Source organism: Pongo abelii, chromosome 1 (genome assembly GCF_028885655.2).
Source record: "Pongo abelii isolate AG06213 chromosome 1, NHGRI_mPonAbe1-v2.0_pri, whole genome shotgun sequence".
Taxonomy (NCBI): Eukaryota; Metazoa; Chordata; class Mammalia; order Primates; family Hominidae; genus Pongo; species Pongo abelii.
In genome coordinates, this window is record NC_071985.2 from 117,481,473 (window position 1) to 117,500,791 (window position 19,319).

The 19,319-nt window shown below is 43.9% G+C and overlaps 1 long non-coding RNA gene across 1 annotated transcript; it reads right to left on the reverse strand.

The window, feature by feature from the left end:
• Nucleotides 1–6,379: 6,379 nt before the first annotated feature.
• LOC134760875 (uncharacterized) lies at nucleotides 6,380–19,013 on the reverse strand. Its single transcript, XR_010138924.1, has 2 exons — nucleotides 18,774–19,013; nucleotides 6,380–7,737 (listed from the first exon to the last, which is right to left on the reverse strand). It is a non-coding gene; the product is annotated as an uncharacterized LOC134760875 (long non-coding RNA).
• Between the last annotated feature and the right edge of the window lie 306 nt (nucleotides 19,014–19,319).

Genomic DNA, 19,319 nt, shown 5'->3' on the forward strand with positions numbered 1-19,319 from the left:
CCAACTCACACACCAGTCTAATCTGGCAACACCCTCACAAACACACCCAGAAATCATGCTTACCATGTTAATCCATTGACACCTCCATTCACAGATCTGTTCCATCATCAAAGTTTTGAACCCTGAAGCCCTCTATCATTCCCTGGCAGAGCCCTGCCCAATCTTCATAGCTGCTCAGGGGCCACCTCTATTGTGAAGCCTTCCCTGACTCTGCAGAACAAATGTTCTATGTTACTTTACTCGTTCCTTTTATGTAACACTCATCACATTTTATCTTTTAAGTGGTACTTATAAAGTTAATTATTAGCTATTTGTCCATCTCAACCAACCCCCTTGCTGCCAGCTCCGTGCATAAAACCTCACAATAGTGAACACTGGATAAATATTGTTAAATTTATCCTAACCATTCCCAGCATGTTTACACTTGCCTGTAGTCCATTACTCATGCTTACCCCAACCAGCCCACAATCCTTTTTATGATCCCCTCCATTTTTTAAATCCTACCCTCCCATCAAGGTTCACCTGTGTTTCTAAACTCCTGCACAGGAACCTGAACTACAAAGTCCTACCATATTAATTTCATCTCCTGCTTCAACAAGATAGTTCTAGACTGGTAGATTACGGAATCTAACTTCATAGTGAATCTGATTGCAGCAAAGCATTTGACAAGCATTTCAAGATAGCCTCATGGACAAGCATAGAGAAACATGGGCTGAATATTAGTGTGATTAGGATAATTAATAGCTAATGGAATTACCATGTCCAAAGGGTGTAGGCCTCAGTCCTGTATTTAAATTATTAAACAAATATTTATGAAGTTTCATTTTTATTAAGGGCTTAAATAAAGGCATGCTTAATACATAAGTGATGAATATCAAATAACAACTGCCCAAATAAAGGGAAGAAGGGTGAAGGACTTTACACATGATTTATCAGCAATAGGTTTGAAAAATATGTAGGAGGTTTGATTGACACTAAAATCAATATGTAATAATAGTGCGATAGAAGAAGGAAGAAAAGAAGGGAGAAAGGGAGGGAAAGAGAAAAAAATAAATGATTTCAGATGGCATAAGTGGAAGTTGAACAGTGCCACCCAAAGCTTCATGGCACAGTAGGGAGGTAAATGAGTAATACTTTAACAAATGGCTCAGTGGTTGAATATTCGGGAAAAATTATATGAAGTAAAGGTAAACAGGACTACTCAGATCCTTTAGTACTCTAACACAGATACTGAAATCTCCAAGAGGGATATTAGTCTGTAGGATTTCCCAAACATATTTGACTGTGAAACTAAGTGAACACCCACCCTTGACCTCCAAAGCATGTCACAGGGGCTGGGATGAATGGAACACACTTTGGGAAGCATCAATTTAAGGCAAAAGAATTCAATTCCCTGGGTTGACTGGAGCCTGTCTAGAGTGTTGCATGCAGCTGCAGGCACCTCAAAGGAAGAGGAACAGAAATCAGTTGAACTGGATTAGGAAGAGCTGTCACATTGGCAAAAGGATTCAAAACCAAAATATCTGAGGAATGCTAGAGAAATAGACTTGTTTTGCCTAGAGAAGAACTGACTTGGCAGGAGAGGGGGTGGTCACCGAAGGCTGGGGGCTTGATCATTATAGTTAAATATGTGAAGATCTATCATATGAGAAGGAATTAGGCTTGTTCATGTGTAACCTCAAAGGAAAAATCTAAGACCTAGAGTTGGAATTCTCAGTGAGTCATATTTTAGCTTGATCTAACATGGTTTCTTTTATACATACTCCTTTTGGCTAAAATTCTGGTGCAATACTTACTGCCGAGCAGAGTATTATACTGTAAAGTTTCCAGTTCCCTTGCCTTTCTTTTTCCTTTGTCCAGCAACAGAAATTGAGTCACAAGGGATCAAACAGGGCACTCAAATCCTATCTGAGGATTTGAGTAGTTTGAGGTAGTTTGAAAAAAGAAAGGTGAGTCCATGGGTGGGTCCCAGCCAAGACCTTGAGGGAAAACTGAGAATCAAGATGGGAAGAGAAAATAGCAACCCCAAGTCCAAAGGGCAGAGAACAGCTAAGGCCAAGGGTCAGGCCAAGACAGCGAAGCACTGACAGGGGTACAGGTCAACAGCCTGGCCCGGCTGATTGCTGTAAACAGCAACTCTTCTGCAGGGAGTTCTGATGTGACATGTCAGGCTAGCAGGGTTCACAGAGGGCCACGCCAGGCAGCGAGAGTCTTTCTTAGCTACCCCAGGAACATCATTTGCCATAGACAAGAAGCAGTTAAGTGTCACTCATACAAAACACCAATATCTGCATCACTTCCATGAATCTCCTTCAATTAACCTTTTAGGACTAATATTTTAAGACTCTTCCTCTTATGCTGAATTTCTTCAGAATTTGACAAATGAGGAGGCAGAGGCCCAGGGAGGGGAAATGATTTGTCCCAGTGACAGAACTTGATAGACAATGGAAGGAAATGGCTTGAACCAAGACCTTCTGGATTGCCCATCTCATGTCTGTCACTTTGTGCTCATAATGATGCCCAATAAAATGACCAGTTCCCAGTCTATGCCCCATACGTGTAGGTTGAAGTAAATTAGGGGGACATCAGTGTAACAAGGAATAGTTTGACTTCTCTATTTAAATGGCAAAAATGGAAGACTCAGGAACAAATGCTGTTTCTGCTCTGGATGTAGGCTGATGTCTTTATTTGGCACGGGGAGTGAGGCATATCTTTTCCACAGAGTGCTGGCATGAGCTGTGAGGGTCGCCCCAAGGAAGGGCCTGTGAGCCCAGACACACCACACTGAGGTGACCCTGGAGAAGTGTTCTGGGGAGTCTTTTCTCCATGGCTGCCTATAAATAAAGCATAATTTTCAGTTGAAATACGGGCTATGGGTTTCTTCTTTCCTGGCATTTGGGAATTCCCTGAGGCCCCCAGAGTTGTGCCGCCAGAAAAGGCCATTAATTCCCACAAACTCAGGGGTAAGTGCTGCTTCCCAGCCAAGGCTCATAAAATTTCAAACATAAACCCTTCCGAACCCAGGAAGATTGGCCTAGTTGACAAGAAACACATGGGCAGGGCCAACACATGGAATGCATTTTGCTCGGAACAGCTTCTTTTGATGATATTTCCAAGGGCTGAGACCACAGATTTCGGCACCTTCATGGCAAGGGCTCAGCTCTTGTCTCTCTGGGCCTTGGCATCTTGTTAGGACACCTAGTCTTGGGGACTGCTGACTCTCAATGCCTTCATTGTGCCACAGCGTGGTCCCTGGCCCTTCAGGCACAAACACAAAGCACATTGTCACTATCTTAACCAGACCGTTTCCGCCTCCACATGGATTCAGAGCCACAAGTGTGGGCCCTCCTCGTGGGCGGGCAGCCTGATGTGGAATGCGCCTCCTCGCTTGCATCAAGGACTGCTTCCCTGCTTGTTCCACCTCCCCAGTAAGCTCCAGGCCCACAGTGCATGCCTTCTCCATGGGATGCTCACTGCACCCTGACAGGGCCCCCTACCTCATCTATTCCTGTAGCCCTGCCTCAGGTGCCATCACTGCTCTCATGACTGAGTGCCCTACCCATAGATGGCCCATGGAACATGTTTGTCAGTCCCTTCATCCCCACCCTCAGGCATCCCCTAGGTCTTCCTTGCAACCTAGAATGCTTGGTCTCCTCCCTATCCTTTCTCTTCTACCTCATGTACTTTTCTAGGAAAGTTTCCTGAATTGACCTCTCCTCTTTTTTTTTTTTTTTTTTTTTTTTTTTTGGTGGTGGTTGTTTATTTTATTGTGGATTTTGAAGGAGGAAGAGTACGTCTGTCATTGTTACACCCTCATTCTGCTTAAAACCCTTCCAGATGCTTTACTGGGGCTCTGTCAGCAGTGAGAGGATCCCCATATCTGCTTCCCAAATCCAGAAGCCCAGATAATTGCCTTTCTCCTTTCATTTCCAGCCCTCCAGTCCTCCAGGCACATCACAGTTACTTGTATGCAAGCGGATAAAACTTTAGGACATTTGACCACATTTATCTTCTAAAAATTTATTCTCTTTCACTGCAGTTAATCATTGTGGATGGATGGATCAGTGGATGGATGGATGGATAGATGAATGGATGGATGGTTTAAATAAATAGATACTTCTACCAGATACTTCTAGATCTTCTCTAGCCCTAACTTCCTACGTTGGGTACAAGAACCATAAATACCAAAGAAAGTAGTTGGTACCTTTCTCTGGCCATGAGGCCAGTCAGTTTTTCTACCACAAGAAACTGCCCAGCCTCTAGGTTCAAATAATAATGTCTTTTCTGTTCTGAGAAAAGCAATCAGAGGTCCTGGCCTTCTTCCTGGTCCTTGTCTGTGTCTGGCCACCACTCCCAGCAAAACCCAGGAGACCCTTCCTTAACTGACTCAGCTCTTCTCCCTGTCAATCACCAACTGCTCCCAGGCCTCCACCAATACCCACCCAAAGCCTCCAGTGCCTCGGTTTTACCCTCCTGTCTTTACATACAGCAGCAATCATTTTAAATATTTTTCTGTTGGCATTTCCTTAAGAATGAGGAGGAGGTGGGGTGCAGAAGTTAAACATCAGTCGTAAGCAGAGAAGAGCAGATAATATTAAGAAAAGAAAAAAAAAGCCACTGCCCAGAGGGCTTGCAGTGTAAATTAGACACACAGAGGAAGTGTAACAAGATGGGGCAGGCACCCATTGGGAAACAGGTGGCAGCCAGGGATAACTGTCTTTGTTCTGGTCAAGCCAGCCTGTCACCTGCCACCTTCAAGGGAGCTCAGGGGAAGGCTCAAGGAAAAGATGAAAAGAGAGCACAGAAGTTGTAATGAATTACTTTAGATAAGTGGAAATGAAAGCATGGCTGAGAGAGGCCCAGACACTTTGCTTCTGGTTCCTTTCCTTCTTATATTCCTACAAGTGAGAAAGGTGAATACCAAAGAGTTTCCCCACTCCCACAAGACTAAGAGAAAAAGGCAGGCATGAGGACCCTGCAGGGATGTCCAGGATTTAACACTGGCTTTGCGCTCTCTCTCTCACTCTCTCCCACTCTGTGTGTGTGTGTGTGTGTGTGTGTGTGTGTGTGTGTGTGTGTGCGTATTTACTGTTCCAATGTTAGTTTATTCTTCCAACATATGTTGCTGTGCTGAAGCTTTGTGAGTGGGTAACATCTTCCAGCCTCACCCCCAGCGTAACCCTGCAGTATTCTCTTTTTGTAAATTCCAGGGCTAGAGCCCAAAGGCATCTCAGTCCAACACATCTTGTCACATCAAAATAAAAGCAAAATTAAAGCCAAGACATCACGGAACGCCTCATAAAGCTCTCCCAACAGCCAGTCCATGCTCAAATCTCCCAATATAAAATTGCTGCTGCTAAGACAACTCTCTTGATATGCATGTTGCATATGAAGGTCAAGAAGGGTGGATTTTAATTTTTTCGCTACAAGAAATTACATCAGTTCGAGGCACAATATTGGAGGAGAGTGTCTTGAGAGAGATTTATAAAAGTTGGCAAAGTCTGTCCACTGTGGGACTCAATCTTGGGTTCATTGAGGACACAACAGGGCCTGCGCTGAGGAGCCACAATGCCCACCTCTCTCATGTGAATGCCACACATGAATGGCACCCCTCCCGCCTTGGATCAGCAATTTGTGAAATAGAGAAGAAATGTGGGAGGCTGTGAGTGCCTGAGTCCTGGGCCATGGGCTCACCTGCCCACTGTACTTGCATCCTTTTCTTAGAGAGTCACCCATACCTGCACTTACTGAACGGTGATTACCTCAACTACGCAGCAGAACGTGACAATGTTATTTGGAATTGAGTTCTTTGTATTTCTGCCTTTCTTCAGGGATTTTAAAACTTGTTTAAGATGCATGTTTTACAGAGAGTGAGCCAGAGAAAAAGAGAAGAAATTCACCAGGTTTGACAGTTCTGATGAAGGGGCAATTGAAATATCAGAGGCTGATTCTTCAGGAGCCATGGAAATAGCAGGACCCAGAGGGCAGCAAAAGCCGTTCTTGGAGAGAGGATCTCTCTGATTTGTAGGAACGTGACAGCCTTCAGCTCCTTCCAAGCTCCTCCTATGACATGGGGGATGGGAAGTGGCAAGACAAGGGCAAAGAAAGTAGCCTCCCTGGGGTGCCTAGGTCCAGGTTGCCAGCATCCAAAGCTGAGCCCAGGCTGGACACTAGACCCAAACCCTCCCTTCCTAAACTGTTTTGGGGGAAGCGAGGCAGAGGCACCTTAAGCCAATGGTTCACACCCCGGCATCTTCCACTGTGAGTAGGGAAAATCTGGGACAAGCCCTGATGTGTGTAGTGAAAGTTGTCTTTCTGGATTTGCAAGTAGATGAATAAGGTTGAGTTTTACAGAAAACATGTTTCCAAACACATTAGCCACAGGCCAAACATCTCTTCAGAGGAGCTTTATTTTTAGAAGAGCTTTAAAAGTATTTTCTTTATGGTACTTGAGACTAAATTCAGTCCCTGTGATGACTTGAAACTCCATTTACATAGACCTTCTGAGACTGGAGACTCATTTGACAAATTCTCACCACAGCGGCACTGCACACTTCATGAGCACCAGAGGAAACGCATGTGGAAACTGGGAGTAGAGACAGTGGGAAACCTCCGGCAGCTACACTCATCCAATTCCTGCTTTTAATGTCTGATGGAGCCTGCAAGTTCAGAGAACCAAGTTCCTATTTGGCTTTGTCACAATCTTGGGCATGTCACAACTTTTCTAAATCTCAGTTTTCCTATTTATATAAGAAAGAATTGCAAAAGTCCATTTACTTCCTAACCCAGAAACCACAGACACACCTGAGACACATTTCATGGATCAGTAAGTCTGGGATTGCTTGAACATGAGTGAGGATGGAGTGAGGATTTAGCCCCATGCTGTGCCACCTTCTTCCCCATGATTAGGAGAGAAAGCATTCCATCAGGGACCCTTTGGAAGTCATATGACATTCCTAAATATCCCTGGGGTCTCAGGGACTTCAAGTCAGGGTGCCATTATCAGGGCCAAATCTTTAAAACTCACCCAAATCAATATGCTGTTGGCTATGGGACATCCACAAGATGTGGTAACTACCTCAATGTCTTCCATGAAGACGTCTCACATGATCTGAAAACTCAGTCATATTCCGAGGAAGTCCAGACCTTACTAACCTTCCACCTCAGACTGCAGCACATTAGGGCCATTCTTTTAAACAATTATTTGTGTGTCTTCTAATCTATTATCTTCTTCTTCTTCTTCTTCTTTTTTTTTTTTTTTTTTGAGACAGAGTCTTGCTCTGTCGCCCAGGCTGGAGTGCAGTAATGCAGTCTCAGCTCAGTGCAACCTCCGTCTCCCCAGTTCAAGCAATTCGCCTGCCTCAGCCTCCCGAGTAGCTGGAACTACAGGCATATGCCATCACACCTGGCTAATTTTTTGTATTTTAGTAGAGACGAGGTTTCACCATGTTGCCCAGGCTGGTCTCGAACTCCTGAGCTCAGGCAATCCACCCGCCTAGGCCTCCTAAAAATGCTAGGATTACAGGCATGAGCCACTGCGCCTGGCCTAAATCTATTATCTTCTTAATGAGCTTTGGGCCACAGAGCCCGTAGGCTGTACTTCGGTGTTCTTTTTGCCCTTCAGACAACAGGAAGCCGATATTCCATATATGCATCAGCCAGGTTGGTGGGTTGGTTGGTTGGGCTGCAGGAAGCTTGAGGAGACTCCAGGTTACCTCTCCAGAAATTCCTAAAGGACTGTGTGAAGAGAAGGGGGAGAGAACCATGAAGCTACATTTCAAAAGAGCCCAAGAAAGCAAGCTGTCCCTCCCAACAGGCCAAAGATCTCAACCTCACACTCAACTCAGAAGGGTTAACACCCAAAGCAATGTAAAAATGAGAGGACTTTTTCCCCTTCAGGAGTCTGGCAAAACTGCAGCAACAAAAAAATGCTTCTGTGTTCTAAGTAGTAAGTAGCAAGTTTGCTGCCACTGGAGGTATAAAGGCAGTGTCCCCAAGCAGGGTGTCAAAAACCACATGCCCCTGTCCCAGAATGATAGCCCCGGTTCTCAGGAGCCCATCTGTGCTTTTCCTCTCTGTTTTCCTCCCATAAATATATCCATAAGTTAATCAGACTCCTCAGGTGCACTGGAGTCACCAGCCACCTCAGAGGTCCGAGCTGGCCCACAGGGATGCTTTAAAACCTACTTTGTATATGGAAGAAAAAATTCTCTTCCACTCCCAGACTGGTGAGAAAATAATGAAAAGGAATAGAAACATTACCAACAATTTACAACACCTTCCATTTAAAAAGAATCCTCAAGTGCAATAAACACTTCATTACACATATATGACTTCATTATTTAACAAGTTTTCCACCCAATTTGTCATCATAAGGTGACATCCCCCCACCCCTCTGTCCACAAATGCTTCAAGGTATCTCAGAACCTGTCAATAGTCCATGAGGATTCAGGAAATGCTGACGCATTTTAATATCAGCCAAAACAAGCACAATACGCGTAAGCCCGCTATTGTCCTCCCCTGCCTACCCCCACTGTCTGTCTTTATACCTTCTCCTCACATACACACAGGCACACAGGAGCACACACACACATACACACAATTCCAAAGCGCATTCTTCATGATTTGGGATTTTTTCCAGAGCTAGAGGTTATCCATATTCCTGTTCCTCTAGAGCCTTCACTGTGGCCCATTCTGTTATGTTGATCAGGGAAGGAGCAGTCTTGATATCTCACCCTGTGGTTTTGTTAGAAATAGAAAAACAGCAGGAATTTCACAGGATTGGACCAGACTCTCAGCAGCACAAATCTGGGACGTGTTAGAGACATGAAAACAGCTCCACGTTTGCATGGCGCCTTCCTTTCTCTGAGCTCAGGATGAGCAAGAGACTTTTCAGTGGGGGCCTCACTAGCAAGGCAGAGTCCCATCCAGCCCATTAGCCAGGCCTCTGCACCTGACTGACTCCCCCCGACCACAGAAGGCCTCCCTGGCCTTCTGCAGGCAGGTTGGACCCCATCCCTTCAGCATTCCTGACTCCGCAGTTCCAGGCCAAATTCCCAGTTGATAATCCAGTCTCCATTTATTTCCCCTCTCCACAAAATTTTAAATGAGAAATGTGTTGCTCTTCATTTCCTGTCTCACCCTCTCCACTGGTTTTTAAAATCTGCCACTTCCTCCACCCCCCCAACCCCGGAAGCAGATGTCCTTCAGTGCCCCAACAGTGCCATACCAAGTGGCTCCACGAACTCTAGTTGGTGCCCTGAGCTGACAATACAGGCAGGGAGCTTCGGGATCTGTCTGATTCAGAATGGTCTAGCTGGCCAAGATGTAATCTGCTGGATCCAGGCTCATGTTGAGCTCTCCACTGCAGGCTCCTTGTGCAACTGGCTCTGCTCCCCAGTCCACCCTGTACATATTTCCTCCCTTCCCTTAGGAATCACTTCTTCGGGCCTCTGATGTTCTGCGCTAAGGAAGGCACAGGCATCATTCCCCTGTTCCCAAATTTTCTAATCGCAAGCAGCAGGGGAGATGGAGATGTTACACCCCTCTTTGTGGGAGATGAATGCACACACACATAGTTCAGTTCTCTACCCTTGGAAGGCAGGGTTCTTTATTGGTTTGAATTCCCAAAGGAAGTGGTTATTTCGAAACCAGCCTAGGGGATATGAAGATAGCCAACCATTCTTGTTGTCCAAAAAGAGAGCAAGATTATCCAGAAGGTGAGAGGCCGTCTGTGGTTGGTTTGAATACGTTCTTTAAGTTTTACATTGAAGCTGATTCTTCTCCCATACAATTTCCATGATGTTCCTCTTCTTTATTTTTCCACGAAAAACTGTCCTCCTACACTCTACTCTGTGGGTCTCTCAAGGCTTATTAAAATATCTTGAGAGTGAAAAACACAGAACTCACCCCAAGCACATTATTAGTGCCCAATAACCTGAAACCTGAAACAAAACTGTGAAGTTCAGATTTTCTCCAATGCTCACCCCACCCCTCATCTCCATACTTCGCCTGTCTATCTCCCCATCTTGGGGTCCTCCTGAGCCTTCCTGGAAGCCTTGGGCAAGCCACAGTGGCACTACCCACACCTTCCCTTTCTAGCTATCCCTTACGCTCTAAGTTCACCTCTTACACTAATGCTTAATCTCGCAAACTAGTTCAAATACATGTGTTAATGGATGATAATGGGAAATAATAAGAATAATTTATATGTGGATAGAATGAAATACTTTTCAAAGCCTCTTCAAGGCTTTTACATTAATCATTCTATTTAATAATGTTATTACATTGACCCATCAGTCAGACAGGTATTTAGGCTAAAATTTTCTTCTCCATTTTGTGGGTGAAGAAAATGAATTTCTTAGAGTGTATTTGTATGTCGCAAAGTCATAGAGCAAGAAGGGTGGAGAGCTGAGATTAGACCCTAGTTTTCTGGAACCTGTTTCCCATACTGTGGACGGACGGTTACTCTTTGCAGCCTGTGTCTTCTTTTGAAAGAGAATAGCTGGAATAGGCAATGCCTTAATTGTCTCACAAAGTAGAGACATGCTAGAACCATTTGGGATACTTGTTCATAGTGCACATTCATGGGAACCACCCCAGACCTACTGAATCTGAATCTCTGAGAGTGGCCTCCACCCAGAAACCTGCAAATTAACATATTTCTAGGATGATTCCTATGCACACTTATGTCTAAGAACATTTTCCTTAAGTCAAAGAACTAGATTTCTAATGGTGAAATTTTAGACTTCAAAGAAAGAAATATTAAAAAACTATGTGAGAAACAAACTGTTGTGTTTAATGCCATTCATACTTTCTGAGTGCCCACCTACTATGTATCTGCTCCTTCACCCTGGAGCTGCCAGGCACTGCCTAAGTATTGTTTCCACAACTCTTACCCCACTCCAAGTCTGTTTCTATCCAACCAGGAGCACCCACCTGCAATTTGGAGGAGGGGTCTTGCCCTATGCTTCTTTCTCTTTTCTGTCCTCAGTCTCCATGTTCTGTTTTGCTGGATGTTGTTAAACATAAACCCCAAAAGGAGAAGAAAAGTATAAAAGGGTATGAAGAAAACACACTCTTTTTCCTTTCAGAACATTTTTCTCTCACCATCTTGCAAGAATAATATATTATTACCATGGACCAAATCCCCACTGTGGCTACGTCCAGGTACAATTCAAAAACATCTGGATAACTGATTGACTTTTTCTCTTTTCATTTGAATGTACACCATTGTGTACAACCGGCCTGTGAGTTCCCCCATGGGAAATGCCGAGGATGTGAATCCATCCCTCGGCTCTTTAACTAAAGTTGCAAAAACATCAGGAGGGTCTCACCCTTGCAAACACTGAGAGCTTTTCCTGGAAATAGCTCTGTCTTTTGTGTTAACAGATGTCATGGGGCAGTTGGGTCGGAGAGTGTTGTTTTAAAATTCTCAATTTGCCTTGCAAGAGGTTTTTCGTTAGATGGTCCCTGGATAGCACCACACCCTTTTCTCTTTTCAACTTGCACATCACTTCATGTAGCTTTTCTCCTCTGATTCACCTTGAATGTTTGTCATGTGGACCAGAAATCACCCAAAGGCCAGCTCCTCAGATCTGCGATGGCCATGTCATGCCATCGGCTGATTTCCCTGGATTGGGCCACGTTTGCCTCCTGAAACTGGCAGTAAGCAGCTTTGTAATTATGCAATATTAGGCACATCTGCCTGGCTTCAAACATCTGGCTGAAAAGTGGAAAATGCTTTTAAAAAATTAAGATGCTTAGCATCATGGTGACAAAGTTCTAGATACTGGACAGAATTTTTTTTAATCAGACCCTTTTTAGGTTGTTGGTTTCAATGCCTCTTTGCATGTTGTTTTGTTGACACTAAGCAGCCTTTCAGGCATGAATTCTTCTGTCCCAAGGAAAGGAAGCAAGCTTCTAGAAGGGAAGCACTGTGTGCCTTCACCCAGATAGGGGACCGAGTCAGCAAGGAGAACTAAGAAGAAAAGAACACTTCACAGATGTAGCAGAGTGAAAAGACTGAATGCACAGGAGAGTAGAGCCAGAGATTGTGGAATCCTGAAGATAAGCAAGTCTGTGTTTGGCGATGGCCTAGCAATCAGTCCCAAGATTTGGCCAACAACAGCTAACGAGAAACAGAGATAAGTCAGTGGAGCTGACTCCGTCAAGAAACCGAGCTGGGAGAGTGCAGGGATGGGTCCGAGTGGACGCCAACATCCCTGAGATGATCACAGCATCTCGGCATGTGCTCAAATCATAGAGAACAGCCACAGATTGTCCACATTGGAGTCACATGATAAATGCAGCGAGGCAGTAAATGGAGCAAGTACGAAAGAGTTGGCTTCCAAAGTGGGCTGTGCTCAGAAGCAGAGTAGATACAAGGATTATCCCAGCCCAGCTCATCATTTGGGCATGCACAGGGAGAGAAGAGGTGCCTCCAGGACTTCCTCACCCTCCTCCACATTACTCCCTGCCAATCCCACTCCCTCATCCCATTGCCTGAGAGGTTCTGGCAAGGCTGTCAATCCTTGTCCCTGTGCTACAGGATCAGTCTCTGTGTGCTGGCTGCAGAAACATTCCAGGGCCTATAGCTCTGTTTAATCAGCATACAGCAGAAGGTGAGAGGGGACAGAAGTGAGAGTCCACCCAAGGAAAGCACCGCAGGAGGCAAGAGAGGCCCCCATGGGAATGGACTCTGAACCTCTGACATCTTGGAGCCAAAGTTAAGTAGCAATGGAGGAATCAGCTCAGAGAGAGAAACGGTGCTCAGGCAAAAAGAAACCCTTGGATTCACACTGCCCTTGGAAATGGGTCTCCAAAAGCCAAGGCTGAGTGTAACATGACTGATACCCAACAAGTTGGTATCATGGGGAGTGGCAGAAAGAGCACTGGGCTGAGAGTCTGGAAACTGAATTCTTGACCTGACCATCACAAATTTCTTGTGTGACCCTAGGCAAATCAGCTAATGTCTTTGGGGCTTAGTTTCCTCATCTGTAAGAGACAGGGGTTAGGTGGGCAATCTCTATGGCTTCCTTCAGCTCTGACTTCCAATCCCATCTGGTTCAGGGAGGAAGGAGGTGAGGGAAGTGCAGAGGCACTAGATGATGGGGTATTGCTGCCAAAATCACCCTTTCCCCCTCCCCTGTCTTGCTCTCTCATTGACATGCCGTTTATTATCTTGTTGTTGTTGATGTAGTGTTTTTTCCCACAGAACTCTGTGGGATAGGACAGCAGAGCACAGACAGGGCAGATAGGAAAGGAGGGTGTGAGCGGGAAAGGGGAGAAAGGGCCTCTCCAGCATTTCCCAAGCCCCTGCTCTCCAGGCCGCAGGCTGAGCAAGTGTGCCTTCCAGACTGGGAATCCAAGAAGGCCAAGAACCCTCAGCTTTCTCCTCCCCCAAACTCTGCACCCTTTCACCAATGCTCCCCGTTCCACACCAAGGCACTGATCATTGTTCTCTGCCACATCCTGCTCTCCCCAGGCTTCTTTGGGACTCTGGCTCCTTCCTATAAGGCCAAGAAGTGAAGTTGGTAGGATCTGTAAAACACAGTATACTTGTGATATTAGAGAGTTTTTGCTACAGAATGAAATATCTCAGATCAGTGATTTATAGTAACAACTATTTTATTTGCTTTAAATCTGAGTCAGTTAGGTGGTTCTGGTCTGGAATGACTTGGCTGTGGCTACATGGTCTAGGATAGAGCTGTCCAATAGAAATATGATACAGACCATGCATGTATTCAAAATTTTCAAGTAGCCACATTTTTAAAAATTAAAAGAAACTAGTAAAGTTAATTTTAATAATATTTTAAAATTTAACCTGATGTACTCAAAATATTATTTCAATATATAATTAACAGAAAAATTATAAATGAAATATTTGGCATTTGTTTTATCACACAAATTTTCAAAATCCAGTGTGCATTTTATACAATACATACAGTATATCTGCATGTGGACTACTCATGTTTTAAATGTTTAGTAGCCACCATATTGTGAGTGAGGTCCTGAGTGACCTCACTCATGTCTGAGGTCTCTCAGTTGGGATGACTGGCATGGCTGGGATGGCTGAAGCTTCTTGTCATATAGCTTCTCATCCTGCAGGTTTGTTCTCCCATCAATCTTTTATCAGTGCAGGTTTGTTCACCTGAAGGGAGAAAAACTCCCAGCAGCAAGATAGTCCCAATGCATAAGTGCTTTTTAAATGTTTCATGTTTGCTAAAGCTCCATTGGCCAAAGCAAGTCACATGACCAAGCCCCAGCATCTGTGTGAGAGGGGTCTCCCTGAGGCTGTGGTTACATGGAGGTAACAAAGAGAAGGTCATTTCTCCCAGTGCCCCAGGGCCGGGGGAAACACACCCCATCACCAATCCCCTCCTCTCTCCATCACAGAAAAGTTCAAAACAGAGAAAAACACAAAAAAGGAAAATTGAAATAATCTGTTAACTCCATCTCCCAGAGATAACTACTGTCAACTTTTGGTTATCTTTCCACTATTTTTTCTGTGCATGCATACATAGGCATTTTACAAATTTGCAATCAAATTATACAATACTAATTATTTGCATTTAACAACATATCCTAACATGTCTCCATGTTATTAAAAATTCTTCTCAGACATGAATTTTAAGTTTATAACATTCTATTGTATAAATGTACCACAGTTTATTTAAATAATCCCTTATTGCTGAATGGCTCTTTCTCATTTTTCACACTTCTAAGTAATAAGGAAATGAACAATACTAGTTCACATATTTTCCATTCATTCATGCCTATTTGTGAAGAATGGATTTCTAGAAATATAATTTCTAGGTCAAAAATATTGCATACTTCATGGTGTCTGATTCACTTTTTCATTCAACAAATAGTTACTAATCATCTATAATGTCCAGACACTCTTAAAGGTGCTAGGGATGCAGAAGTAAACAAAAAAAAAATCCCACTCTCATGGAGGAGCTTACATTCAGCTCCCTTCAGTAAAGGGAGGCTGCAATAAGCAAAGAAGTAATATATTATCTAGTGGGTTTGAGACTAATAAATGCTATGGGTCAAAACTGATAGGGAATGGGGATGGGGAGGACCAAGTAGGGGTAGAACTACAATGTAACTAAGGTAGCCAGGATAGGCTCACTCACATGACATTTGCTTAAAATATATTGTTCAGTTTCTTTCTTCAGGGTATGTAACATTAGGGAAGGGCAGGACCAGTGGGGCAAAGCACTCAAAATGTGACCAAAAAGGCCAGAGTCCAACACATCTCTGTCATTGTTCTGCCATGAGTCATACTATTTGCCTTCACTTGTACATGCCTGTAAAATTTTAGCTAGACCTCAGGCTGCCAAGCCGAGGGTCCATGGGGGAGAGCTCCCACATTGCTAGCCCCAGAGGTACACACACAGTGGTACCCATGTAACTCCTGATGACAAACACAGTGAGGGAGATGTTGTGGGGGCAGTAGGGTCTTTGAGAATTTTTCCCATAGGCCAACTCTCAGTCTCCTAGGAGTAGACCCAACTCTTTGGTCAAATGTTCCTTCTGATTGGCCAGAAATCCCCCAGCAGCTGCAATCAGTTCCTTTTCTTTTTCAGAAAGCTCAAGCCACAAATACAGAACCTCTTCTACAATCATATCAAAGTGTTTGGGAACACTGAGTATATGTTTGTCAAATAAATGCATGAAGATTAAATAAATGAGTAAATTATTTGACTTAATTAAAGACACATTTTTATTTATGGAAGATGAAGAAGCCTTCACTATTCACACAGCAAGCCCTTGACATTCTGGAGACAGAGTGAGAGACAGATGATAGTGGTCTCGTGAAAAGAGACCTGAGGTCTGGCTGTAACTCTCTCACGAACTAGGTTTGTGTCCTTGAATGCAACATTAATCTCTGAAATTGTCACCTTTTTTCTGGACATATAACAAGGAGCAGTGTACATCTCTACCTCTGAGGACTGGGTCATAGAAGACACCTAGAAAAATCTCCCAGAAACCATTCTTTGAGGCTACACACAAAAGCACTCATATGATATGCCTATTCTGTGTCATGCATTGTTCTAGGTATTGGGGAAAACTGTTCTGGGTGTTGGAGATAAATAAGAAAAATCAGTCCAAATCTACATTCTACAGGGGGAAGTAAATATGTAAGTGCATGAATACAACCAGGTATCAGTACGTACTATAAAGAAAAATTAGGAAAATGGTGATGATGTCATGGAATATAACTGAGTTTTCCTTTAAGTTGGGTGATCAGGAAAGCCTTCTCTGAGGAAGTGACGCTTAAGACCTAATGCCAAGCAGGAGCCAGGCATGCAACAATCAGAGGCAAGGGGAGTAACACCTGTCTTGAGGCAGGAATGATATTGCCTTGGCATGTTCAAGAAAGAGAGAGGATGCCAGAGTAGCTGGCATAGTGGGGAATGTAAGATTGGTGTGAGATGAGGGGCAAATAAGGAAGTCATGCAGGAGTTCTGATTTTAACCTAAAAGCCATTGAAGGGTCAAGCCATTGAAGAGCTTTGGGTAAGAAATTGCATTGTTATTTGATTTGTGTATGGAAAATGGAGAAGGGATTGAAGGGAAGAGTAAAAATAGAAGAATCAGAGAACAGGCTCCTACTGCTCTTCTATAGTGATCTTGGTAAGAGACAGAAGAAGAAATTAGAGCAGGAGGAGTAGAGAAGAAAGAAGTGTACTGATTTTGTTGTGTTTTTCAATAGGATTTCTCATGGATGAGACTTTGGCTTAGGCTAGTGGGTAGGCAGTGGGGTGATTTACAGAAATAGAGAAAACTATGGGAGTAGCTGACTTGGAGGTCAACCTCAAAAGATTTGTTTTGGCCTTGTCAACTTGGAGAAGCATACTAGCTATCCAAGGGAAATGTTGAGTAGACAGTTGGAAATTAGTCCATAATTTCAGGTAGAGGTCAGGTTTGCAAGACACAGTTCTAAGATGGCAGGACATGGCTGTGATTCAGTGTAATCACTTATTAACTCCTCTCATTAAGTTGTCATTAAAAAAGAATAAGTTGTTATAAGAACAGTAAGGAACACTAACTTAGCTTCATAAAACCAGAATAATCTGCCACTTTCTGAGCAAGTTGCTTCCCCCTCTCTGATCTGCATTTTGTTTGTCTGTGAAATGGAGTTTGTGGTATTATCTACCAAGAAACATTGTCCTGAAGCTGAAAGGAGCCAAAATTTGCAAAAGTGCCTACATAGGGAGGTATCTAATGCAATGTAGCCCTTTTTCTTTTTTTTTTTTTTTTTTTTTAAATAAATGAAGTCTCCCCCTGTCGCCCAAGCTGAAGTGCAGTGGTGCAGTCTCGGCTCACTGCAACCTCCACCTCCTGGGTTCAAGCGATTCTCTTGCCTCAAGGTCTTGAGTAACTGGACTACAGGTGCCACCACCCCTTGCTAATTTTTGTATTTTTAGTAGAGACACGGTTTCACTATGTTGGCCAGGCTGATCTCGAACTCCTGACCTCATGATCTGCCCGATTTGGCCTCCCAAAGTGCTGGGATTACGGGTGTGAGCCACCAGGTCCGGCTGGCCTTTTTCAATAAATGGCCATGTATTCAATCTGAAAGGCCTTCTAGAAAAAGCAAAGAATAATGTGGGGACCACCCTCAGCAGGAGTCTTCTCCATGCCTCACGGACCTTTCCTTGGCAGCTTTAGTAAAGGCAAAATCACAGTGCAGAGCCTCATTTGAATCTGAAACCAGCTGCTTTGTGGGGAAAATGGTGATAAATTTCTTGACAGCCATGCTATCTGTCAGCCGATAACATATTTTTCACAGATAAACTTGAGCCAAGTAAGCAACAGTAGAAATACATTCTACAAATATTATTATTGCTTCTGGATGAATTTTTTGTTGTTGTTTTTTTAAATTTTGCTTTTTTTTTTTTTTTTTTTTTTTAAAGAAAGCGTCTGCAAGGAGCCTATTTTGGAGGTTGGCTTGAGTTGTTTTCATGGCTAAGATCCAGGGAGGTTCATAATAAGGGTTGCTCAAGTTTTGTGGGTTATTTGTTGCCACTTTTAAGTGCCTAAAAGACCTCTTATTCCCATATCTTCCTAATTCAAAAGGAAGCTGCAGGACTTCTGACCACTAATAGTGAATGCAGATCCTCTGAAATCAAAGAGTTGAAGAGGGAAGGGGGAAGGGCTATTACTTCATTCCATGGTCATCTGTTCCCTTCTCATGACAGTGGCAATTCCAAACTGGACCTGCTCCAGGATCCTGGTGGGAAAATCTGTAGACGGACTACCACAGCAAACAGCACCCTTGGGGAATGTACTTGTGGTGTTTCTGTCATAAAGGGGCCATTTGCACTCAAGAGGTTTCCACAGAGGACATCATCCCAGCACGGTGTGTCATGAAGAGGGCAGAGGGCCTGCAGTGAGCCACCAGGGCCCCCACAGAGAGGTGGGAGCAGGGGCCAGCAGGGCCGGAGCAACCTGTAAACAGGAGACTGTGAAATGGCCAGCTCCAGTGGGCACTAAATTCTAGGTGGGTAAATTAAGCCTTCATATGTCACATGACTGGCTCTGCGTGGAAGTACAAACCCCCATTCTGAAGTTGTTGGGAACACTAAAATCTCCCTGGAGCTTCTGTCTGAATGAAGAGAGCTTCCCCTGGAGACTAAAAATAGTGTGTTAGGCTGGAAGGTGCATCTCGTCATGGCAGCAAGTAGAGTAAAGAGGAATAGGCAGAAATCCAGGAACCAAATCAAAGCCGAGGGGAGTTGAGTCTCAGAGATGTGTACTCACCTGTATGCTCCATTAAATCATAAATCCAGAGAGCAGATTGCATCTGGATTGTTGCCTCGAGGGAACTGAAGCTCAATACATATTTGTTGAATGACTGAATGAAGTTTCCTCAAAGAAACTCAGTGTCAGATGACAGATCTCTCCCTTTCATTTTACCCAACTTCTTGACATTCCCTGAGGCCAAAGAAGCTCTTCCAGGGCAACGCACATTGTAGAAATGTAAGGTGAGGAATTCTGAGTGAGGAATTTCTTTTCCTTCCGGCATGTGATTGGGTCAGGACCAATCACCATTCACAGGACTGCACAGGCAGTAAGACTGCACTTTTGACAGGATATTGGTGAAAGCAAGGGGAAATTGAGGAGGATCTGCTTTATCAGGATGAAGCTCAGATGACTCAGTCATATACATGTGTCAATCGTTATGAATGCATAATACCATTACTACAAAGGTCTTTACTAATAGATTATGGACACATGTCTTTGTAGTAAAACAAGCATGGGAACAAGATATCAAATTTAGAAAAATTATTATCTCTGGGGAGAAGA